This window comes from Chelonia mydas, chromosome 5, assembly GCF_015237465.2.
Source record: "Chelonia mydas isolate rCheMyd1 chromosome 5, rCheMyd1.pri.v2, whole genome shotgun sequence".
NCBI classification, from domain to species: domain Eukaryota; kingdom Metazoa; phylum Chordata; order Testudines; family Cheloniidae; genus Chelonia; species Chelonia mydas.
This window is the reverse complement of record NC_051245.2, coordinates 111,946,966-111,974,086: the sequence shown is the minus strand read 5'-3', so window position 1 is coordinate 111,974,086 and position 27,121 is coordinate 111,946,966.

The following is a 27,121-nucleotide window of genomic DNA, read 5'->3' as shown; positions in this document are numbered from 1 at the left end:
AACCCCGCAACAAGCCCCTGTGCATCCAGATCCCACACACACCCGGATCCCCCACTGAGCCGCCTGCACCCAGATTGCCCCATACAGAGCCCTCTCAACCCACACCTCGATCTCCCCACACTAAGCCCCTTCACACTTGGATCCTGCCTTGCTAAGCCTGCCTGCCTACACCTGGTGTACCTGGCATGGAGGGGCAGGGCCCTGGGGTGTTTTTGGGGTAGGCCTGGTCCTTGCATTGTGTCAGGGTTGGGTGCAGCCTCACCACTGAGTCCATGTCCCAGGATGGGGAGCTGCACAGATCTCCCACCTCTGTGCAGCCAGTGGCCTGTGCTCCCCAATGCCATGCTGGAGCCTCTATATTTACTTGACAAATAAAATTTGCAGAATTTTAAAATATTGTGCACAGAATTTTAATTTTTTGGTGCAGAATTTTTAATTTTTTGGCATGGAATGCCCTCAGGAGTAATTTAAAGTTTTCTCTAATTTGGTCCCACCCTATTTTAGTCAATGCAGCAAAATAATACGGGGTGGTGGGGGGGATTAGTCAGTCAGTCACAATATAACACATGTAAGAAGCCTCACCCCAATATAAAGGACACAAAATTAACATGCTCACTAAGTCCCAGACTTAAGGGACCAATCTTGGAAGGAACTGAGGGCACTCAGCACCTGGCAGAGTGAGCCCCACTCCCTGATCACTGAACTTAATGTCTTCAGTGATTGGAAATGGCCTTTAGGACTTGGCTGTCATCCTTGTGACAAAGGGCCTAACTCATGAGAAAAATGTTTGTCCCATTTCTGTGAGTCTCATGCATGATTTACACAGCAAAAGTGCAAGTACAGTTTTCTGCACTATTTCCTCTTAAATTATATCATAAATCATAAATTACACTACATTGACATTCATCAATCCCCGTTTTCCTCTGAGCATAAAAGTGGTCACCTCACCACACTCATATGCATCTGTGGGATGCACAGCTCTAAACGTGTAAGGGCGAGCAAGGGAGTGGAACTGGCAATAAAGAGGAATTAGCAGAGCATGTGTGTGGGATATGGATTTATAAAATGAACCATTTCCTGGGTGTGCAATGCAAGGGCTGTATCTTGGCTTATCCTCTACACTATTACAGCACTTACTGAGGTCCCATTCACAATCAGCTGCTGCACTACACAGAAATTAGACTATGTCAGAGGTGGAGCATGATTTCTTGACCAGCTACAATGCATGCAAACTTTGTCAATTTCGATCACAGATTTAAGCAGAGACTTGCTGGTATGCAAGCGGGAAAATGAAGTGAGTGAGTGCATTTCCCGATAATACTCTTTCTTCCATTTCGACTAATAGTGACTAAAGGAGAACCAGAGAATATAATTTATTTAGATTTTTAAGAGGCGATGTCATAAAGTCCCTCTCTCAGGAGGGTGACTAGGCTTAAGTGGTATGCGAAACGATTCCTTGCTGTAAAGTGCTCTGAGTCTTTGTGCTGAAATACCATACCTAAATGTGTATTTATTATTATTTATTAAAGGGACTTGATAAGAATGGGCTGCAAAGGAAAGTCCCACACAGAAATAAATGGCCAAGTTACAACAAGAGAAGAGGTTAATCTGCTGCCCCTCAGATCAGAGGCTTAAAATTGCTCATTATGAACTCAAAGGTGGGATGAATAGTGGGCAGTGTTTTGTGACCCTCAATAGATTCAGAAGTGAAGAAGTACCCAAAGTTTGACTACTTCTCCAGACCTTTTCCAGGCTTCAGTGTTTCTTGTGTTTGCAAAACTGAGCTGGAAATACAATTAAGACCAGTCTCCCTTGTGGTATTTTGGCACTCCCCTCTCCTTTTCAATAAGAACCAGAAAGGGCAGCAATGTACAAAAATGAAGGAAAAGCCTTTGGAATCATACAAAGAGATTTATTTTCAGGATGAGTGAACCTTCCTGTTCGACTCAGTGCTCATTTTATCTGAACTGATTCTCTCAATCATAGTATCAAGAAAATAAACTTCCTGGATTTAAATGCAGGGGGGGAAAGCAATGGGTCTCCTGTCATACCACACTTGCCCCCTTTATTCCCTCCCTCTCTGCCTTAGTGGTTGCTGTTTTCCCAAACCCCCTTCCCAAGTTGTTGCTACCTGTGTTTTTCCTTTCTTTAGCAGCCGCTGCCATTTTCACCCTTCCCCCCCTCCCCCCGAGGTTCCACTTGTGAGCAATCTTCTTTGGTAGCTGCTTCCACCTATACCCTCTTCCTCTCATGGTTCCCATTTGTCTATTGTCAGTGGCTAGGCAACATATCTTATTCAATTCTCTCATTTAAAATAACAAGAAGCAACTCTAAAGACTACACTCAGCTAAGATATGCAGCCGTGTGCTTCTATCACTGTCACATTTCATCTTCCAATCCCCATTGAGTTCAACATCCATTTCTCCCTCTGTAATTTGTATGCTGTTCAGGGCAGGGCATACCTTCCACTTTAATGTTTGTACAGTGCCCAGAGTAAGAGGAACCTGATCCTGACAGGGGCCTTTCAATACTAACGTAATACAAATACCCTATTTATTATTAATAATGAACCTCAAAGGTTCTTATTGTCTTTTTTGATGGCATACATGCAGGTGTCTCATATAGAACCTCAAATCTGAATACAGTTGTTCATACCTACACTCCGCCCCCAACCGCAACCCCTTCGCCACGTAGTCCTGAGGTTGCCATCCAGCTCTTCTGAAAAGCTTTTTTTCTTTCACTCTCCCCCAACTGCAACTTGGTACTAAACAACAGCAAACTTACAGTTTCTGAAAATAGGTACCAGTTTAGCAAGTCACTGTGTACTTTCCTATTTCCCTGTTCTTTGTTAGAATTATGAGTCGGTACTGGTACAGTAAATCTGCAAATGAGATTCTGTTGAGAACCACAAGTCATTCTGCAGAGATGCTTAAAAAGCATGATTTCTTCTATTGTTCCAGGAAGTGATAATTCTGCCAGATCCAGGAGTGATAACAGGCTGGTTTAATGATACTTTTTATCAGCAACTTGAGGGATTAGGAGGTTTTCACACAGATATCATTGGCAGCCAAGAGACAGATTTCTAGTGTCTAATCTTATTTTGAATTGACAACTAATGAGTAGTTTTCTCTCAGACGTTTTTTTTTTTCTTGGATATAGCCAAGGAGAAATCCACCACAAAGGCATCATGCATTTATTACTTTCAACTTCATGTTCCATTTTTTATCCAAGATCTTATTAATTTATCTCTACATACAACACCCTTCTCCTACCTGTCCAAACCCATTCTTCCCACACATATATGAAGACCGCTTTTAAAAAGGGGCTCAGGTACCACATGAATGGGGGACACAAAGAATTAGCATTCATTTGTGTCCTAAGGATGAACACAGGTAGGGGACTAATCCCCCCCCCCCCCGAACATTCAGTGAGCCAAGGAAGAACCTAATGGCTAGTTATTCCATTCACTTATTTACTGAGGCCCTGTTTCATATGTGGTGAAGGTAGGGAAAAGTCAAGGGAATTTATACCAAATCTGAACTGGGCCCTGACTCTATCCTGCTTTCCTCATATATGGGATTTAGGCTGTTGGTAGTGGAGGCCCTACTCCAGCAAAGCACTTCTTCGTGTTTAACTCTGAGCATGTGAGTAATCCTATTGACTTCAAGGGTCTACTCACCTGATTAAAGTAGAGTCTATGACTTTGCTGGATTGGCATATAGATTTGTGAAGTCTCTGACCTGGCAGGTTCTTTGCTGGCTCACTGAATGTTACTCTGAAAGGCAATAATACCTGTGGTCTTTCCCTGGCAGGGAGGCCTATTCCAGAAAGCAGCCAACGAGAAGATAAAAGACTATGCAGATTTAAAACAACCTCAACAACCCTCCCCAAAACAAACACAGTAGTCTGTTGCTTCCTGTCTCACAAACAATTAATCAGAAAAGAAAAGACTCGGAAAGGTACCCTGCTCATTCCTTCACTTTCAGAATAATTTGTGTCTTTTTCATTTGTGAGCGTTTTATATATATATATATATATATATAAATTGTGTCAAGATTTATATTCAGCGCAACCACAGTGAATTCAGTATAGCTGCTTGCTTTGTAATTAAGAGCAGAATCTGGCCCCACATGTAATATTGTCTAATGCTCTAGGGGCAACTAGACAGGATCTTAGCAGTAGTCACATTTTTAAAAGATTGAGAAGAACAAAAAGCTACAATATATAAAGCCAAGTGCTAGGATTTTCTGTGTATTTTTTAAAACTGAATCAAACAGTTCCCTGTTCTACCCTGAACAAAGCTCCTGGTTGACTTTGAGCAGACTCCTTCACTCATAATAACTTGATGAGTGGTGGACTATAATTGAATTTTTGGGTGATAAGGAATCAAGGTAGGGCCCTTTTATTTGGACATCCCCCATCCTGTCTAAAGCGATGACAGGAGGGGAACCTAGAAATATACATTAGAGATTAACCTGGGTCCAGATTATTTTAATTGGTTTACAGCAGTGATGAATAATTGGTCCATTGTAATTAAAAACACAATAATGCACAAATCCACAATGCAAAAACTTTGGAGCACACACACAGGACACAAAATGACTACTTATGGGTTTAGTAAATTAATCAAGAGGTCTATTAAATTGATGCTATTAAACCTGAGTGACTCCATCTCCATTTCTTTTCTGAGCTACCAAGCAGCATTAATCAAAAACAAAAACACCTGCCCCTCAGCCACAAAGGAAAGAAAAAATGAAAAATGCATCCAAATATCAATCCCCCAAAATGTCTTCTTTCCATAATTAATGCAAACAAAAATATGTTTAAATCTTCCTCAAGTGTAAAATAAATCAACAGCATGCTTGCAGCTCTCAAATGAATTCTTGAATCAATTTCACAACAAAAAGAGAAAAGCAAAGTTCATCTCGGCAGGATGCATATTTCAAAGGCAACTAGTATCATCTCTCTATCTTGAACAGAACCTTTCCATAAACTTAAAATCAAAAAGAAAAGAAATAATCAATTTCATTATCTGAGATGATAAAAGATCCCATTTCATAATTGTAATGGTGTTTATAACATGAGATTTTCAAATCAAACACTTCTTCCATTCAGAAAAAAGGCAAAAAGTTTCTCCAAGAAGGAAAGGCTTTTTTCTTAGCAATTTTTTTTTTAATATTGAACCTAGAAAAAGTCTGCAATTTTGTAGCATTTGTATATTTTAAGGCTAGCAGGAACCATTCAAATAATTTAATCCGAGGCTGTAGAATTTCATCTGGTAACCCCTATACTGAGCCCAATAACTTGTGTAATGGGAATTTTTCCATTGACTTCACTGGGATCTTGACCTGGCTCCAAATACGTAAAGATTTTTCATGATACATAAAAAAGGTGGGCAAAACACTTTCTCAGTCATTCATTGAGGTCCTGATGGAGCAAGGTACTTAAGCATGTGCCTAATTTTTAGTATGAGTGTACTCCCATTTGAGAACTGCAAATGTCAGTGTCAGTAGGGCTATTTCCACGTTTAAAGTTAGGCATGGGCTTAAGTAACTTGCTGACCTCTGAAGTGGAGAATTGGTATTTGAGTCAGGTAGAGGACAGGATAGACAGAAGAATCTATCCCTCAGAAAGGATAGGTATTTGGCTTTCCACCTCTGCTTCTAAACAGCATGACTGCCATTCCCAGAAGTACTCTCTCTGATGGATGTGATGTCAGCAGTATTGAAAGACCAGTGCTTTGACATTATTTCTAGCCTTCAGAGAGGAGGCACCTCTGAGAATGACATTGTGCTGACACTGTTTGGAATACATGAAGTTATGTGTCTGGTTGTTTTATCTATTTAGGGAGCTGCACATTCTGGTGGGCACAGCAAGTATTCCAATTCATTTTCAGGCCCTCTCTAAAGTCTTTTATCTGCTGGAAATTCCCTTCTGAGAGCACTGTACCACTCTGTCTGTCTCTAGTCTCCATGAACAATGAAGACAATCCTAGGAGAAAATGGAAGCAGAGATAAAAGGGGTGAGAAAGAGCGGAGCTGATCTTTAAAAAAAAATGTGATATTTACACGTACAGATGGCAATTATTTTCCATGAACCTAAGAGCTAATAGGAGCAAAAGAATGAGCTTTCAGCCAATAGCAACTGCCTCTGTATAGCTCCAAACAGGGAATTAGCAGTGAAATCTCTGGACTGTCTCTTTAAGAGCGCTCTACTAAAGAATTACAAAAACAATTTGCGTGACTTAATCTTCTGAATCTGGACGAGATTCTAAGCAATTACAGCCATTAGCTGTGGATGCATAATATAATGAGGAGCCTAATGCATTCACTATATAGTAAGGTGAGTCACTATTGTCTGCATCTGAGACAAACATAAAAGTTTTTTAAAAATATGTAAACAATGTATATACTTGAGAAAAACTGATGATACTGTAGGAAAGTAAACTGTATTGTTATGGTCTAGAAAAAAAAACACAAAGACTTCAATAGAGCTATATGCAAGATTAAGAGAAGCAGGATTTGGACTGTATGCGATACACCCTTACCATTTTCTAAGAATGCAGCGTGTCAGGGTGATAGGAAAGGCTTGAAAGCACCTAAATATATGAGGATTCTGTGGCAGAGGAAAAGGCAGATGAACAGACTGGACAGACAGAGCCAATATTGTGAGAAGTGACTAGTGATCTGGAGAGCATCAGGTTTTGGATATGCAGCCAGCAGGTCCTCAGCACTTTTTAAAATCTAAGACTACATATGTGAAACAGAGGAAGACAAATAAAACTAATGAGGAGATAAATATTCTTTATGAAATTTGATGCAATATCTGAGAAATGGACCAATTTTAATTTTGGAAATCTGAAAACACAAAACATTTCATGCGTCTACAAATGTGGACAGTAATGTTAGCTGCATTCAGTTCTGGGAGAATGAAAGTCAGATGTAAGGCCTGAAAACTATAGCGAATGCAACAAGAATACTTGGCTCTTTGTCCTTTAGCTCTTACTTTTAAAACAAAAGCAAAGCAAAGTTAAAAAAAAACCCAACACCCTGAGGCACCAGATTTTACAAGGGAAGTTTTCTTTCTTGGAGTGAGGTTGTGGTTATTGGGCTTTGAAGCTGAGTGGGAGTAATTTCAAGACACATTTGGGCACAAAAGCTGACACAGTAGCTAGCTGCACCATGGCTGGTTCTGTTTCCAGGAGCTCTGCATTGATCCACAGACCATTTTAATACAGAATTCTCAGCTTCACACATTTGTTACTGAAGTTAAAAAATATATAGAAATAATTTGGTTGGTTTGTTTGTTTATGATATGCCATTAGCAATGGCGCCATGAATATGGTGTCTCGTCGCCCAGATGCTGCTCAATTCCTGATACAGGCTTAGTCTTAGCCATAAAGATTAAAGCAACAGCTTCTTAAGGATTGGACAACTAATGGAAATAGTAATAGGAAAGAAGTCCACAGGGTATAATTTTTAGGTGACTAGGTTGAATCCAACCCAGGTAGTTAGTTATTGAAAGAAAGCTGTCCAAGAGTGTCTCAGTCCAGGTGCCCATGTTACAGAAAATCCTTCCATTATTCACACCCTTGAGTGGAGAAGTCAAGAAGTGAATGAAAAAGTAGATTGATCTCATTCCTAAATGGGGTCCCTTCAATTCAGGGTTGAGGCACATCAGCACAATTGTACTGGAGAAACTGCCCACACTGTACCTGTTCTGTGAACAGAGCAATGCAGTCTCCAAGATTGTTTAATTCGCCTCTTTTACAAGCACTAAAGTATATTATTAGTTCAAAGAAATCAGCCAGATTTCCAGTGTGCGCAGCTGGTCAAACTTTCAATAATATTTATTAAGATTTTAGTTCCTTTCTTGTCAGCAAATCACTCACAGGTTGACCCTCATTTTTTCAAATGTACTTTTGAAAAAAATCTGTTGAATAGTATCAATGAATAATTTTCAGCGCATGGGTCATTTGTGAACAGTTTGCTTCAACGATTCAAAAGATTGAAAAGCAGCAAATTCAAAACTGATAAAGGAAATATTTTTTTCACAAAACATAATTAGACTGTGGAATGTACTGCCACATGATGTCATCAAGGCCAAGAATGTACCAAGATCCAATGCGGGGCTGAACACTTAGGTGAATAACAAGAATACCCAGAGCTACAATAGTTAATGCCAAAAAAAATTTTTTTGGATGGTGTAAAAAATATCTCATGCTTTAGGATTTAAAGCCCATTTCTAACTATTAAGGGATAAGACCATCATGGGGGCAGATTATCCCACATCTGCATATTGTGAGGTTTCTTTCACTTTTCTCTGAAGCCACTCGTGTTGGCCTCTGTCAGAGAAAGGATACGGGACTATATGGATCAATGGTCTGAACCAGCAATTTTTATGTTCCTATGACCATCTGGTATTTGTGTGATTACATTGTACGCTATTGTTTCTTCTCTGTGACTTAATGACAAACATTATAAACATGAGAACAACCAACAAAGAGTGAATAATGAACTTCACATACGAGTTTTTGAATTAATAATGGTTTGTACTAAAATTCACAAACCTATACACAAATACCCAGCATTTCTCCAAATACTGGTGAATAATGAATAAGACAACCCCATGAATCACAGCAAACGGAAGTTGGTATATTTATTTCACAAAAATATTCACAAACCATTCTTAATTTGTTGTTAAACCACTTTCTACTACCACGCTTTCTTTTTCTCTTTTTCTTGGTACTTAGGATTCAGTTTATTACTTTTTTTTCCCCACACACCCCAGATAAGCAGAAAATTAAAGTGTGAATTTTATGGATGTCGGAAACAATCCCGTTCTGGTTTTTTGTTTGTTTTTTGTTTTGTTTTTTAACGAAAAATGACTTTGTGTCATAGAATAACTGTGTTGCTTTCTGCTTTCTCTGACAGTCCAAAGAAAGAGTAATGCATACAAATCATTTTACTGTTTAAAAGTTTTGAATAAAACATGCTAACCTTGTCATACTAAGTGACAGACAGAAATGTCACCATTGTTTGCCTGCGACAAATAATCCATATACTTCATGTATAATTCATCTGATCTTTAAGAATGTTTAACAATATTGAATTTAGATAAATTTCAATGTTATGGTGCATCAAGCTGCTTTATCAATTTACACATGTGCCTCATCAATTTAAGTCTTCATCTATATCACTCAATCTCTATATTAACCCTGACAGGTTTGGAGGTTGTTCTTATTTTACCGCATACCAATACCTGTACTGTTCAAATTATATCATTCAATATCCTCCTTGTGACCCCCCTTTCTATCCTCCTGAACTCAAGAACCTATAATAAACCAGAGATGTAAATCCATCACAGTGGCACTAGCCACAGGCACAGGTATCTAGTAGGAGTTTGGCTCAGAGCCTTTGGACTCTAAATAGGGATTGAGGAACTAGTCCAGATAAAATTTCAATCCTTTCCAAAATAAGATTTCAATCCCTTCCAAAACCTCCCTGTCAATCAAACCGAAAAGAGGACAAGTCTGAAAATGAAAGTACATGGCGGTAAGGGAGATGAAAAAAATGTACTTTTTTTTTTTTTTGCACACACAAACCTACTGAGGGATTCCTCAGTCTCTGAAGTGAAAAGGAATTGTCTTCATAGCCTTTAGCTATCCCTCTCTTTTCTCAAAGGCAGCAAACTTGTACAGCCCACCTTATGGCTTACCTGAGTACCCAGCTCAGTACAGAGCCTGCTCAGATGGCTCTGATCAGATAGGATCAACAGGAGATATTACATGGCAGTGGTGTGGTGGAAATCCATTGCTAAAGCATTCAGTGGCTTGTGAGCAAACTGAAAAAAAGAAAAAGAAAAAAAAAGAAAAGCATAGCCTGTCTAACAGGGCCGTGTGACAAACGTAAAGAAGCACAGAAAACATCACTTTCTTCTAGCACTGAACAAGGAGCTTTATTAGAATAAGGCACTTGTTCTAAAGCAGGGGGTTCTCAGCAGGTATCAAGGGATTACAACACCTTACCTCCACTTTGCTAAATTGAATGGAGGGCCTGATGTGGAAAAGGGTTGAGAACCACTGAAATAGGGAAACAGTTTTGTCCTGAAAGCTATTCTGCCTCCCTGAAGGAGCATCTGCTCTTCCCCCAGTCTGCTCCTGTCTGGGAATGTATTATAGTTCCCATTTTACAGATGAGGAAAATGAAGCACAGAGAAGTTAAGTGATTTTTCCAAGGGCACTATCTGTTACCTTAACAAGCTTCTAAGCATTTCTATTCCTAGGCCCTAGAGTGCCTCCAGAATGTACAAATATCTTTCAAATCAACCCACCCACAACAGGCTAAATTCAGAGCCAAGCACAATGGGGCTCTGGACCATGACTGGGTCTCATAAGAGCTACCACTGTATAATCAATACAAATAATAATAAAGGATAACGTAAGGGCATTACACTAGGACATCTTTCCACCATTGCTTAAAAGGATTACGAAAGACGACGGCAAGGTGATCAAACTCTGAAATACAAATACAGATTTTCCATTTCCAGATTTTCTTTTCTTCTCCATTTTCAATTCTTTATTGTGTTCCTCGTTTAATTTTTCGACCCCCAAAAATGCTGCCTTTTTTTCTGGGCAGGTTGACTTACTGCTTGGCACGAGCTCTAGTGCAGAACTATTCAGAAAGAACCTAACGTCTCTCTCTTGGCAAAACGTTACCCTTTTTTCCCCCCAGAGCCAGCAGACAATTTCACCTTTCCAAAATATTTACTAGACCTGTGCCAGCGGTTGAGCAGAAATTGGATGGCTGTGAATATGACTGTCTGTGGAGCACTGCACATACAGAGCAGTGTGTATGAAGCAGAAACAGGACTGTCCTCATGAATTTATACCAGTATAAGCTAGTTAAGCAACGGTGCAATCCAGTTTAATAGATGCTGTCTCAAAGACAAACGGCAAATAAAAGATAATTTTACAATAACAGTCTTTCTCCCACTCCTCCCCAATTCTGCTTTTGTTGTAAAGTACTCACAAAAGGGACACACTTTTAGCAGAAGTGCACCAGGAAGAGGGCTGCTTTCAGTGAAACATTTACAATTCTTGCATTGTGCCTACACATCAAAGTAAAAAGGGAGGCACTGTTGCCTAGTAATTAAACCAAAGTGCCAGGAGTCAGGATTCCTGGCACAGTCTCTATTACCAGCTCTGTCACTGACTCGCTGAAGGCTAGCTCATGTTTGTTAGGCACAGCCCAGAGAAATGTAAAGTGCCAATTCGTACCACCCAAGAGGAACACTTGGAGGCCTCAGGAAGGCAGATTTCCTCCCTGGCAAGCACATGGAATATGCCTGCTAATATATTTCTCTATGATTCCGCCAATCAATGATCCTGTTCTGCAGCCAGTGTGGAGTGGGAGCCAAGCAATAGCCCTGACTCCTCTCTTTTCCCCAACCTCTTTGGGAATAGTGGTACACATGGCCAAGGCAGTTGGAAGGGGAGCACTCCATACACTTTTCTAGGCACAAGACTGCATTGCAAGAAGAGGTGAGGAAGTCTTCCTTCATCTTTGCACTCACCAAGGGACCAGGCACTATCTGGCTTTGAGTGATCTTGAAACAATCACTTGAATCTTCTGTGCCTCAGTTTACTCCTCTCTAAGACAGCTGTATGATCACAGCACTCATCTCTGTCTTAACTAACATCTGTAAAGGAGTTTGAGATTCTGGCTGAAGGCACTAAGTTCAAAGAATTACTACAGGAAACAATGGACTAATTAAGTTAAAATATGTATTGCCTTAGTTATTGGTACTGTCTGACCATGGGCATGTTATAGAATTAGTGTAATTCCAAACAAAAAGAGAACTACCATATCTTCTCATTTAATAACACCCTATGAAAGAAAATTTGTGGAAGTGTTCACACAGTTGATAAGGCTTGAGGGAAAATCAAATACAAATTTGTTTTCTCGTAGGCATAGAATTAAAACTGGAGAAAAAAAACTAGAGTGTTGGATTACTTCTTGTGTTTCTTTTCACTTTTTGTGATTTATGCATGCTAGACAATTTTATTCAATGAAGTGTTTTACTAGTCCAAAAGTAACAAACTTTTCTGCAGCAGAACAAAAAGCTAATCCATCCAACAATGCAGTTACGTCAACAAATAATGCATTGATGTATTCAAAATCCAAAGCTCATTGAAGTTAATGGGAACCTTTCCATTGACTTCAATGGGCTGTGAAGTAGGCCCCTTCTGCCAGTATTTGCTAATATTCACTTAAAAGTTATTCTTTGCATAAATAGTCATGCAAGGAAACTTGTTCCCTAGAGTATTAACAGAAAACCAACACAGGAGGGACAACTAAACAAAATTCAAGGGTTTTCCCCCTCATATTCAGGAAAATATTACATTGCTGAGTTTCAGAGTAGCAGCCGTGTTAGTCTGTATCCGCAAAAAGAACAGGAGTACTTGTGGCATCTTAGAGACTAACACATTTATTTGAGCATAAGCTTTCGTCAATCAGCTGTAGTTTTCAGTGCTTCCTAAAGTGCAAAGCTTTTAAATATGTCTTTCCACATAAACATCATCAAAACATTTAGTGCTAAAGGAAAAAGTGGAAGATGTATTTCTCGAGAACAATGTTTACCAAAATGTGCACACTGTGGGAGGAATATTTAAGCATACTCTTCAGAACTTCACAGTCTGGTAAGTTTTCATAAACATACATTTCTAGAGCATGCATTAGCTTCTGCAATATTTATAGGTCATTGAGACATCCTATATTTCCAGCTTTGTGGTATATCACACCTATCTGTATCTAAGTTCCTATAACAGAGCTCATTGTCATGATGATAGTGGAACATCCTTCCTTGACAGGGAGAGTAGGTGCTATTTGGTCAATATTCCCTGCTGAGAGCAAGTTGAGAGCTGCCTTACCAGCCACACTAACCAGCAAGGCAAACAAAAGGGAGAAAGCTGTTCAATGAAAAGGGGTAAACTTAACCCCCCTGTAGTGGGTCAGTTACCCCACTCCCGTGGGAAAAGGCTAGGCTGATTGGGCATGGCCACTTCACCAATCAAGCCACAGCTGGCCCTATAAAAGGGCTGTGAGCCAGGAGCTGAGTCAGTCTCTCTCCAGCCTTGGAGGGAGAAGGACCTGGCTGCGTGGGAGAAAAGGGTACCTATAGCGGAGCGGAGCGGAGCAGAGCAGGGCTGGGGAAAGGCAAGAAGAGCTGGAGAGCTCCAGCCTGGCAACTCTCCAGGCTGAGGCCTTGTTAAAGGCCTAAGAGACGCACTGGGGCTGCAGAGGTGTAGCCCAGGGATAGGCAGAGGCAGCTGGTCCTACCCCTTGCCAATGATGAGCGGCCAAGACAGACTGCAGTTTTCCACACTGAGAGGGGGCTAGATGATGACTGGCAGTAGCCTCTGAGGCAAGGTGGGCATAGGCGGAGGGGGTTCTCCTGGGAGGGGAGACCCAGAGTAAGAGGCTTCATAGAGAGTAAAGCCCATTTTTGTTACATGTGTAAATATTAATGCCCATTCTTCAAAGGTTGTCTCGCTTTTGAGCCCATAAACCAAACAGCTGTGCTTGGGCATCTTTGACAAGATTTACCGTTTTATCTAAAGGCATTATCAGAATATTAAACCTGGGGTCTCAGAGTCACATTACTGATGGGGAGCAGGGCTGGAAGAACTACTGCCCTTTACTAGGTGAAATGACATCTGAAAATTCCTCACTTGTATGATTCTCAGTCAGATTAATTTTTAATTCTCTAATTTCTTAAAGGGCAAATCTTAAAACTGGGTTTTTTTTTCCTTCTCTACAATGCAGAAAATGTAAAAATGTCAAGATCATTGATCAAATAGCCATTATTACACAAGGGTCTGACTTCTGCTCCTGGTTAAAATCTAAATCGCTCCGTGTTGAGTAAGTAATGTTTGGATAACAGAATACTTGCTAACTACTCTTTTTCAATATATGTAGGTAGATATTACAAAATGATAACAGTTATTATTATGTTGGTTACAGCTAAAAATCAGTTTAATTTACAGTTACAGTGTGTGTGTGTGTCTGTGTACACACTTGAGCCAGTTTTGGCCACTTAAAATATACATATTTTATATTTTGATTTTTTTCTATATCATCTTTCAAATTTATTTTCATGGGGACATCTCAGTGCTAGGTGGCATAGTAAAAGTCTGCATTCCATGCAGGTCCAGTTGCCTCTCTCATCCCAGGTACCAAAAAGAGTGGGGGACTACAGAGAGAGAATATATTGCTCTGAAATTTTCTAACCCCTTATTCATGCTGAGTAGTGCCTCTCTCCATACATAATCACACTGATGTCAACTACTCTTGTAGTACTGTTTCACTAAATATGAGCAAGGACGGAAGAATCTGGCCCTTTAAGGGGAAATCTTAAACTTAGTGGCACCTCTAAATAGTTAAGGACTGCACCAACATGGTGTAAAAACTTGTTACTGGCTGTCAGAACAAACTTAATAGTCAGCTCAACTAGAGTTATCACTTCAGTACCATGTTATGTTTCCTCGGTATCTAAGAAGCTGGAGGTCTGATGGCAGGGATGCTAAGTGGAATAGTTTGTAAAAACTAAAAAAAAAAAAAAAGTTTGATCAAGCAAATTAGGCTATGTTTTCACTGCCGAAAAATTAGGGATTTTTTTTTTTTTTTTACAGCAAGATAACTAACCCTCCTTAACTGTCTTGCTGTAAAATCTTATGGGAAACAAGGTTTAGGAATTAGGTGAGGTCAGCACTAGACCCTCACCTAGCTACGTTGCAGTAAAAACTAAAGAGCTTTGCCTCCATTACAGTTTCACAGAGAGAGAGCTTAAGTAAGTGGGCTTTGTAACAGGCATAAGAACGGCCATTCTGTGTCAGACCAAAGGTCCATCTAGCCCAGTATCCTGTCTTCTGACAGTGGGCAATGCCAGGTGCCCCAGAGGGAATGAACAGAACAGGTAATCACCAAGTCATCCATCCCCTGTCACCCATTCCCAGCTTCTGGAAAACAGAAGCTAGGGACACCATCCCTGCACATCCTGGCTAAGCCAGGAAGTTTAACAAACGCAGGCACTGTCAAGCCAAATTCCAGTTAAAACACACTCTGCTTGATTCTCTAACTTACACCTCTGATAAGTGGTGTTATGCCTGCTGTATGCTGGTGGATAAGGAGAACCAGGCCGCTTGGCACCACCAAAGTCCTATGTTGGTAGTTCAAATGCCTTAGCTGCTTTCAGATGCTGCTGTATCACAGGAGGGGAGAAGCATTATGCTGTCCCTGTAAAACTTTCTGCAAATATATTCTCAGTTATTCACTGATCTTTCTTAAAGGTGTTCACCATCACTTTTAGAAGAGCTCTGTGTGTGTGTGTGTGAGTATACAGAGGTCCTTCAAAGAGATGCTACCCATTCACTAACAGCGAGATTGATCATTTAGGCCTGGAAAGGTACCTAACGTGTAGGGAGGCATGCTTTACAAACTGACAAAAAGTTTGTCAAACAAACCACCTCTTGTGGCTGTTAGAGCACAGAATTGTCTCTGCAGGTGCATATGAAAAGGAAGTGCTGATATTAAACTTTTTCTTTCTTGTATTTATTTGGGGGGTTTTTTTGTAGTGCCTTGAGGCCCCAGCTCCATTATGCTAGGCACTGTACAATATTAACGAGAGACACCCGCTGCCAGATAGGCTTATAACATTTAGGGCAGATTCCTTCTTCAGTGCCCACACAGACTTCAGGGATACATGAGAGACACATGAAAAGTCTTAGTGCCAAAGAAAAAGTCAGAGAAGTTTGCCTGTCATTGTTTTTGACTGCTGGTTCATAAAACCCAAATTACTCCGCTTGAAGTTCCTTTCCCAGTTTGGAGCCTGGTTTGCTGCAATGGGGAATGAGAAGAAGAAACAAGTAGAAGATGGGGTGATAAGCAAGAAAAAAAGGGAAACCAGTCCCTGCAGAAGACCAGAAGAGATAATGGAAGTAGCCAAGAACAGAAGCCTAAGGAAAAAGAGGGATGCTGTACAGGGGACTGCAAGAGAAAACATAAAGCAGATTACTCCAACACCAGGAAAAGATAGGTCTATGTGAGCAGGGACTCCCCACTCAAAAGAATTGATGGGCTTGATCCAGAAGACGGAGTGTGCTGTCTGCCAGGAGCAAGGATACGAGATGTGGCTGTGAGGCTGAAGAGTCAAAATCACTTTGGGGAAGGACTGTAAAAGATGTTCCATTGGGATTGTTTTAGGGATCTGCTGTAGACTATCAGGGTCAGAGTCAGTAATGGACAGTAATCTCTTCAATATTATTAGAGAGATAAATACTTCTGGGAAATATATCATAATGGCAGACTTCAACGTCCTGGATATAGATTGGAGAATAAATGCTACTAATACTGCATACCTTCAAATCAGCGGCACTGCTATGGGTACCCGCATGGCCCCACAGTATGCCCACATTTTCATGGCTGACTTAGAACAACGCTTCGTCAGCTCTCGTCCCCTAATGCCCCTACTCTACTTGCGCTACATTGATGACATCTTCATCATCTGGACCCATGGAAAAGAAGCCCTGGAGGAATTCCACCATGATTTCAACAATTTCCATCCCACCATCAACCTCAGCCTGGACCAGTCCACACAAGAGATCCACTTCCTGGACACTACGGTGCTAATAAGCGATGGTCACATAAACACCACCCTATACCGGAAACCTACTGACCACTATTCCTACCTACATGCCTCCAGCTTTCACCCAGACCACACCACACGATCCATCATCTACAGCCAAGCTCTACAATACCACCGCATTTGCTCCAACCCTCAGACAGAGACAAACACCTACAAGATCTCTATCAAGCATTCTTACAACTACAATACCCACCTGCTGAAGTGAAGAAACAGATTGACAGAGCCAGAAGAGTACCCAGAAGTCACCTACTACAGGACGGGCCCAACAAAGAAAATAACAGAACGCCACTAGCCAGCACCTTCAGCCCCCAACTAAAACCTCTCCAACGCATCATCAAGGATCTACAACCTATCCTGAAGGACGACCCATCACTCTCACAAATCTTGGGAGACAGGCCAGTCCTTGCCTACAGACAGCCCCCCAACCTGAAGCAAATACTCACCAGCAACCAAACACCACACAACAGAACCACTAACCCAGGAACCTCTCCTTGCAACAAAGCCTGTTGCCAATTGTGTCCACATATCTATTCAGGGGACATCATCATACAGCCTAATCACATCAGCCACACTATCAGAGGCTCATTCACCTGCACATCTACCAATGTGATATATGCCATCATGTGCCACCAATGCCCCTCTGCCATGTACACTGGTCAGACTGGACAGTCTCTACGTAAAAGAATAAATGGACACAAATCAGATGTCAAGAATTATAACATTCATAAACCAGTGGGAGAACACTTCAATCTCTCTGGTCACTCGATTACAGACCTAAAGGTCGCAATTCTTCAACAAAAAAACTTCCAAAACAGACTCCAACGAGAGACTGCTGAATTGGAATTAATTTGCAAACTGGATACAATTAACTTAGGCTTGAATAGAGACTGGGAGTGGATGGGTCATTACACAAAGTAGAACTATTTCCCCATGTTTATTTCCCCACCCCCACCCCCCACTGTTCCTCAGACGTTCCTGTTAACTGCTGGAAATGGCCCACCTTGATTATCACTACAAAAGGTTCCTCCGCGCCCCCCGCTCTCCTGCTGGTAATAGCTCATCTTAAGTGATCACTCTCCTTACAGTGTGTATGGTAACACCTATTGTTTCATGTTCTCTGTGTATATAAATCTCCTCACTGTATTTTCCCCTGAATGCATCCGATGAAGTGAGCTATAGCTCACGAAAGCTTATGCTCAGATAAATTGGTTAGTCTCTAAGGTGCCACTAGTACTCCTTTTCTTTTTGCGAATACAGACTAACATGGCTGCTACTTTGAAACCTACTAATACTGGGTAATGCTCCATTATTCCTGGATGTGACAGATGACAGTTTTCTTCATGAAATTGTGAATGAACCAGCAAGAGGTGAAGCAACTTTATACTTGGTTTTAGTAAGTAGTGAAGACATCATAGAAGAGCTGGCCATAGGAAATAACTTTGGATTGAATGATCATGAATGGATTCAGCTTAAATTAAATGGAAGGATAATCAAAACCAGATCACCAAAAGCACAGACGTTGGGGAATTAAAGTTTAAAAAGTCAGCTGGACTGAAGAACTCAAGGATTTAAATGCAGAGGCAGCTTGGAATTTATTCAAGTCAGCTCCTCAAAAACTATCTGAAATTTGAATTCCAAGTAAGAGGAAGAAACTTGTAGGGAAATGCTCCAGATCTAGCTGGATGATTAACCACCTCAGAAAGGTTATTAGGAGTAAGCAGAAAACCTCACGGGAATTAAAAAAGGGGTTGATCAGCAAATAAAGGTACACTGTGGATGTTAGAAAATGGAGGAATAAAGTGTGAATTGCTAAAAGTCAAGCTGAATTAGTTCTTGGCATGGAAATTAAAATAAATAATCAGAGGTGTTTTAGTTATATAAATAAAAAGAGAACAAGGAATGATGAAGTTGGCCTGCTATGCAGTGTGGATGGCAAGGAGATTAAAAATCTAGATACAGCCCAAAAACTAAATGAATACTTTGCCTTGGTTTTCATTTATGATGATAATATAGAACATGAGCATAAAGGCAGTACTACTGATGAGAATGAGTGACTAGAAATGGAAATCACTACATCTGAATTGAAAGAAAAATTAAAGAGTTTAATGCGCTCACACTGGAAGGGCGGGATAAACCCAGAATATTGAAAGAATTGGCACATGAGATTGCTAGTCCAGAAGCATGGATTTTTAATAAATTTATCTATTTGGGGGTAGTGCCATATGTCTCAAGAATAGCTAACATCATACCTATATTTAAGAAAGTGGGGGAAAAAGTGGTCGGGCAATTGCAGACCTGTTAGTCTGACCTCTGCAGTATGCAATGTTTCCAAACAAATTGTGAAAGAAAGAATAATTAATAATTAGAGGTAAATGGTAACAGGGATGCAATACAATATTGGTTTACCAAAGGTAGATCATTTGATCATGACAGGCTAACTTGGGTTCCTTATTATTTTTAAGATAAGGGAAATGCAGTAGATCTACTGTACTTATACTTCAGCATAGCATTTGACACTGTGCCACATCAGAAATTATTAGTTAAATTAGAGAAGATGGGGATCAGTACAAGAATTGTAAGGCAGATAAGGAATTGGTAAAGGGGAGAAGGCAATGGGTTGTGCTGAAATATGAGTTATCGGACTGGAAGGAGATTACTAGTGAAGTTCCTCAAGGATGGAACTATTGATCAGCCTTATTCAACAGATTTATTAATAACCTAGGCATAAAAAAGAGGTGTGCGCTAATAAAATTTGCTGAAGATACTAAGTGGGGAGGCATTATCAATACAGAGGAAAATTGAAATATTATACATGAAGATCTGGATGATCTTGAAGACTGGAATAACAGAAATGGGGTGAAATTCAAGGTCATGAACTTAGGATCTAATAATAAATTTCTGCTACAAGCTGGGGGCTCATCAGTTGGAAGCAACAGAGGAGAAGAGAGACCTGGGTGTGTGGGTTGATCACAGGATGAGTGGGAGCTCCAGTGTGATTGCTGCTGTGAAAAAGGCAAATTACATCCTAGGATATATTAGACACGACATTGCTGGCAGAGATAGAGAAGCATTAATGCCATTGTACAAGGCACTAGTAAGACCAGGGTATGGATCAGTCTCCCAGTAGCAGTTGTAGGGGGCAAACAACTTGATTAGATTTGAGAGAGAGCTGGACAAATTTATGAGTGCAGCTATAGGATGGAATTTCTTGTGATGGTAGGGGCCAGGGCTCAGCAACTCTGGGGATCACTTCTAGTTTATGTCCTATGTTCCTAAAGTTCATACTTCAGGATTTCAGCCAGCCACCAACAGGAGTCAGGAAGGGATACCCTTCCCTGCTGCCATGCATGTATTCTAAAAGTTTTGGCTTCTTTTTTTAAATCTCCTTCTTCTGGAGCATCAGGGATGGCCATGGCTGGAGACGGAACAGTGGCAGGGTGGGCCAGGGCTCTGAGATGGCAATGAGCATTATGTCTCTCCAGTGCTTGTGGGGGCTGATTCTTGCTCACATGCTCAGAGACTAACTGATGTTGGGTTGCGAAGGAATTTTCCCCTGGTCAGATTGGCAGTGACTATAGCGGTTTTTCCTCTTCCTCTGAAGCATGTGGGTGCCAGGATTATCTGGGTATATCTCACTCAGTCATTTCCTTGCTATTGCAGAGGCCTCAGGCACTGGTGCTCCTCAGTCCTTCCTATTTGCTGCCAGTGGCACATAATAGTCTAGTCTCATGTGGATTGCAATACTTGGATCTCATTTTGGTTGTTGGATTAGCGTGCGGGTTCTAATTGTAGCTGGTGGCCTGTGCTATACAGGAGGTAAGACTATCTAGTGATCCCTTCTGGACTTAAATTCTATGACTCTATGATTCCATGGGTACCACAAAGCTCCCAGTAGAGTCAGTGGGAGTTTGGGTTGCACAAGGAATGTAAGATAAGCCTTTTTGTGACAGTGATTACTTACAGGGTTGCCAGGCATCCGGTTTTTGACCGGAACACCCAGTCAAAAAGGATTCCTGCCAGCTCTGGTCAGCACCACTGACTGGGCCACTAAGAGTCCAGTCATCAGTGGAGCAGGGCTAAGGTAGGCTCACTGCCTTCCCTGGCTCTGTGCAGCTTCCGGAAGCTGCTGGGATGTCTCTCCAGCTCCTAGGCAGAGGGGTGGCCAGGGAAGCTCAGCGCACTGCCCCCGCCTCTCGCACACCTCCACGGCCAATGCGAGTTTCAGGTGCGGTGCCTGCGGGTGTGGCCAGTGTGCACCACTCAGAGCTGCCTGACCATACCTCCGCCTAGGGTCTGGACATGCCAGTTGCTTCCGGGAGCAGCCTGGAGCCAGAGCAGGTCGGGAGCCTGCCTTAGCCCCGCTGCACCACTGACTGGGAGCCGCCTGAGGAAAGTACCACCCAGCTGGAGCTTCCACCCAAGTCCCAGTTTTTCACACTTGCTAGCTGGGCACCCAACCTGAGCCCCCTCATGCACCCAAACTCCCTCCTGGAGCCTGAACCCCGAACACTCTCCTGCACCCCAAACCCCTGTCCCAGCCCTCAGCCCCCTCCCGCACTCCACAGCCCTTGGCCCCAGCCCAGAGTCCCCTTCTGCACCCCACCCCCCTCATTCCTGGCCTTACCCCAGAGCCTGCACCCCCAGATGGAGCCCTCACCCCCTCCCGTATCCCAACGTCCTGCCCCAGCCCAGTGAAAGCGATTGAGGGTGGGGGAGACCGAGTGACAGAGGGAAGGGAGCTGAAATGAGTTGGGGTGGGGCCTTAGAGAGGGGACAGACAGGAGCGGGGCCTTGGAGAAGGGGCAGGACGGCGGGGTTGAGCAAAAAGCCAGTACTGCTGATGGGAATGAGAACACTAGACAAGGGTGTTCGATTTTGTGCAGTTAGAAAGTTGGCAACCCTAATTGCTTATGGAGCAGATCAGCTGGTTCAGCAACAGAATGCTCCTCAAGAGTTTCTGGTGTTTTAGAATTCATTGGTTACAACTGAAGAAACAATATGGTTTGATATGACTGGAAAACAAACAGGAAAAAAAGGCCAGTCTGTGTTACAAGCTGACCTGGTAACGAGTGCTGAAAAAGCCTTTGAGAATGGAAGATTTAAGAAGCTGTTTTAAGAGTTTTCTATCCACCTCTCATTGTCTGACTGGACTTTTAGTTCCCAACTCTTCCTGGTTACTTCATCCTGTGTGAGATCTAAGCAAGGAGTGAACTTCTCTGCTTCCTGGAAAACGAACAGGGCCTTTGGGACCTGTCACCTTCACCAGAACTTGAAATACTGAAACACAGTGGAGATAATGTCAGAGTACCAATCCACCTTGCCGTGCCACAGTTTGACGGTTTCGATCAACATTGCTCATTGGCACAACAGGGTAATCAGGAAGGAAAAGGGATGGTTATGTAGGCAGCTGGGGAAAAAATGAGACTTGTCAAAGTTTAGTTAAAAAGGATGAAGCTTAGTATGTGTCTAATGGTGTGAGGATGACAGGTGATCTGCACAAGTCTGGGTTGGTGTCCTTTTGCTTCTTTGTGAAGTATTTTTAAAAAGGCCTGCTTGGTTTGTACCTTAGAACTACAGTATTAGGATTTTTAAGTCTTGTCTTCCCTGTTTTTGCTGGTAGACTCAGAGAACCATGGAGCAGGCACTCTTGCAAACCTCAGCTAAAGAGCAAGGAGTTTGAATCTTTCACAAAACCCTTTTCTCCCAATTGTTTCTCAGGAGTTGGAGTTAAACAACAAGAAAGAGTTGCAAGCAGCAGGAATACAAATCCCTTTCTCTCTCAGTTGCTCAGTTTCAACCTCTTATCATCTGTGATGTCACCATCTCAAAAACCTTTCCGGACATCAATAGTTCTTCTAGTTAAAACAGGTTAAACAAGACCTGAATATCCAATGTAAAACACATGCAGGAAGAAAAATAGATTTTAGAATAAACACCTGCTGGAGAAAAAAAGGGGACAGACAATTTTTTCTCCCTTTGCAGGTCATCTTTAAACTGATTTATAATGATTTTCACATTAATAAGCATACAAACCAAACAGAAAGTTAAAATTCTTCCAACGCTAAGGGAAAATGTAAGTCAGTACTGTCAGAATCCATCCAGCTTCAGTGAGTTTGACACATTCCCTCCAGACATGCTAAGTTCATAGCCTTCCAAACTGTTCCAAAGGTGTGCTGCAGGGCATGAAGGAGATGAGAGGTGTCATCAATCTATTGATACTGATAATCCATCAAAAGTGAAATCTTCAAAAGGTCTAGTGCCATCCTTTTAGATGGAAGTATTAAATGAACGAACAAGTTATGGATTAGCTCTGGAACAGTCCACAGACTTGGCTAGGAGATAAGAGTCCAGCTGTATCTGTGCTCTAGATGTCCAGTTGTACCTCCTTCCAAATGATCATACAAGTCCCCCCTCCATATACCTGAAAATCTAGATCCCTTTCAATAGTGTGAAGAATCCAATTTACAGTATAATGTCACCGTAGTGAGGCGGGGTGGCCTGGTGCAAAGGGGGAGGGACCACCCACCACGCCCTGGTGGGTGGAGCTCGGACGTGCTCACTCCTCCCACCAGTCAGTGGGTGGGACAGGAAGTAGAAAAGGCAGGTCTTGGAGCTCATTTGGGCCGCAGCCACCGAAGGAGCCAGATGCCTTCTGCCTGCTCCCAAGCTGGGAGACTGCCACGGGCCCCTGTGGAGCTGAGGACTGGCCAGAGCTGCCGGAGGCACCAGCTCACCAAGCCCTGGAGGAGTTGCCAGGACTGCTGCAGGCCTTCTACCCTGAGGACCCAAAGGACCCCTTAAGGATCCAGTTATACTCCGAGGGGGAGTTAGGAAGTGGCCCAGGGACAACTGACCCTGATCTGGCTGCGTTATCACTGGAGAACCAGTCAGCGTGTTGTAGTTGGATTCCCCACTGACCCAGTGGCAGATCACACTGCCATATTAGGGCCCTGGACCCTGCATCCCCCCTGCTACTCCCACCTTGGGGTGGCAGTATCCCCCTCCCTAGACCAAGAAGCCTGCATTTGTCGGCCCTCCACAGGAGCTAGGATGTTCAACCCCCTTGGTGCTCAGCCCTGAACACAGGCCCGAGCAATAGACTCTTGTTGTCCCACCCTGACTAAGGGCCTGGGCTCCCTAACTGTGTTTGCTGCTTGACCCTGAACATGGGCCCGAGCTACAGACTATTGCTGCCCCACTAATTCCCCAAAGGTAGGTGACACACAGACGTGGTGAGGCTGGGTGGCCTCCCACCAACGTGGAGGGGGAAGGACCACCACCTCCAAACCACTACAGTCACGGATAGCTAGAGGTTCAGTTGAAGATGAATAACTCATTCCTTTCATTGTCTATGTACAGATGGTCTGCCAGGCCTCCTGAGACCAATTCTGCTCAAAGTCCACATTTCATTTAATTATGAAGTGACTTGTGGCACTTGTGCCCATTTGTCAAATATCATCCCCTTATAGAGAAAGAAAGAGATGTTTAAATTGACAATCTGGGTTTTTTAACCTATCGAGGGACCCAACCCTTTTGCAAATAGGAAGTACATGGATAACTTTGAAGCTAAAGGCACTGATTGAAAGAGTCTTGAGGGAAGCTGAATTCTCCTGGCAGTTCCTGAGAAGACTTTAAGTATAGAATCCAGCACCTTTTGGGGAAAAAGAATTCCTTAAAATGATCATGCACACTTTAATTTGCGCAAGAGAGGGGGAAATATTTTTAATGAATGAGTTAAAGACCAAAGAGCCTCATTCTCATCTACATTAAAGGCTAGGTCTACAAACAAACTTTCATCCGATTAACTAAACTGGTTTCCTAAAACTGATTTCATTATTTTGCTGCAAGTCTGTGTGTGGATACTTATTATCAAATAAAAGTGGCTACAGCCAATTTAGCACTAATCAGTAATAAAGTGACCTTACGCTAAATTGACTCTAACCCCTTTCATTCCAAGGCATCTGCACACAGTCTTACATCCAAAGAACTAAAGTGGTTTTAATTCACGCCTTTTATTGTTTCAGCATAAGTGTGTGAGTTGACCAGTCCTAAAGATCCTTTACAGTTCCCTTTGGGTGCTCATTGGGCTCAAACTCTAGGTGCAGAGTGACAGGGGGGAATAAGAGCCTTTCCAACTGCTTTGCACAGCCCAGGTAATGTCCAAGGTAGAACTGCACCCCTTACAAAATTGAACTCACCATGAACATAAAATTAGCTAAATTAAATCTGTTAAAAGTAGCAAAATAAAAGCACCATTATGAGTTAAGCCATTTGCACCTTACTCTCAAAGTTAGATACTGGCCACATGCAATCACAAATACATTTTCCTGTATCATTAGAAAATACTCAATGACTAACTTTGAAAATATGGCTCCATATATCCATGCCTGAAAACACCATGTCCACAAGGGGGAAACATGAAGGCTGGATAGTCACTACTTCCTACCAATTTGCTCAGAACTATACCTCTAGCTAGTTACAAAATACTCACTGTGAATGTTCAAAAAAACAAGCACATAGTTTCCCTTCTGAATGCAAAACATTATTTAAGATAAGCAATGACCTTGTTGGGAGGGAGCTGGAGGAATCAGGGGATTCAAAGCCTTTAACTTCCAGGACAAGGGTTCAAATTTAGAAGACACCAAAAGTCATTATGGTGTGTCAGCTGTTCCGTGGTCAGTGTGGAATGAGTTTGTTTCTCACACCAGTTCCTAGTGGGCAAGAGTTCATGATGACGGAAGAAATCATATAACTGCCCAACTGGCAAGCTTCTTTTGAAGCCTCAGCCAACAGGCCAAAGAATGAATGAGTATGGAGACTGAATGACCCTCACAATTCTAGAGGCACCCTCTCTTCATAGAATCATAGAATACCAGGTTTGGAAGCGACCTCAGGAGGTCATCTAGTCCAACCCCCTGCTCAAAGCACGACCAATCCCCAGTTTTTGCCCCAGATCCCAAATGGCCCCCTCAAGGATTGAACTCACAACCCTGGGTTTAGCAGGCCAATGCTCAAACCACTGAGCTATCCCTCCCCCAATGATCATACCCATATGATCATACCTCACTGATTATACCCATGGGTGGGATGGTGTAGAGGAGTGTCTACTTCTGCTTCCTCCTCTAAGACATGTTTGGGGGTAAACAGAACACTTTGGTCTCTATGGCTGTCAATCTGGCACTATTCGCCCACTCTGTACTCAATTTCATATAGAGAAATAGCTGACAATATACAACACACACTGAAATGTGAGTTCAGTATTGAGAATCAAGGTTAAGTAGGCAGATACCTGTTCATTTTGTATTGTATATAATTTGTTATTGAATATTTGTTGGTAGGGGGAGAATGATACACTGCCAGCACATGCTTTTCATAGGATTATCTGAGTTTAGTTCAGAATTATGCTAGAAAGGTGTAAACACACTTTCAAGAGCTGATCAGCACCCCTTACTCACCTGAGTAGTTGTATTGACGTCAATGGGACCACTCATGTGAATACTGCTAAGGGTGGCAGGATTAGGTCCAATCTATACTGAGTTCACTTCCTTTGCAAGCCAGCTGAGTTTATGTGTAAGGTATGAGTACCTGAGTCCCAGAAGATTTCAATATCAAGTTCTTTCCAAGAGTACAAACATATTTATTTTTCATTATTTATAGACTTGTGAACGGGAAGGGAGAACACTTGTGCATACAAACTAAAAACTAAAACAATCCTTCAAAGCAAGTGACTTCTCTGACAAAATATATTTAAGGGCACGCTAGGTGAATCAAATCAAAACAAACTTAGCATCACGTCTGCACTTGCTGTATGTCAAACCTCTCCCAGTTCTGAGCAGCCTCTTGAAACATTTCTGACATCTTCCATCAAGTTTATATCGTTATTTCTCTTTTGGAGAAAACACAATCTATAATTCTACTGCCACATTTTCTTAAGGAATTTTTTTTTAAAATGTTTCTTGCCCTCACTGAAACTGATAAGAACGGATGAGTATAACACCAGCCTCTCCCACCCCCCAAGTAATTCTTATCTTCTTTAGGCAAAGGCTAAAGGGTGCTCTGTGCTGCAAGCTAGATGATGATAAACTTTACAGAAGGGTAGGGAATTCTATAAGGGTTATTTCTTCTCTGCACCCACAGTTGACTGGTAGAGGCACCTACCCACCTACCCCAGGATGACAAACCCCCAGGCAAATTCTCTGTTCAGTGCTGTTTAGAAGAGGGAAAAGCAACTACAGCTTCTTAGAATCATTTGGTAAATCATTCATTTTCCACCCAACATGCATGATTTATAAATAAAACAAGAAATATATGTTTATAAAATACCCTGCCAAGTCTGTTGATCCGCAATGGGCTGCATTTTTGCAGTGCAGGGCTTGATCCTGCAGAGACTTATGCATGTACCATGCATAGTCCAGTG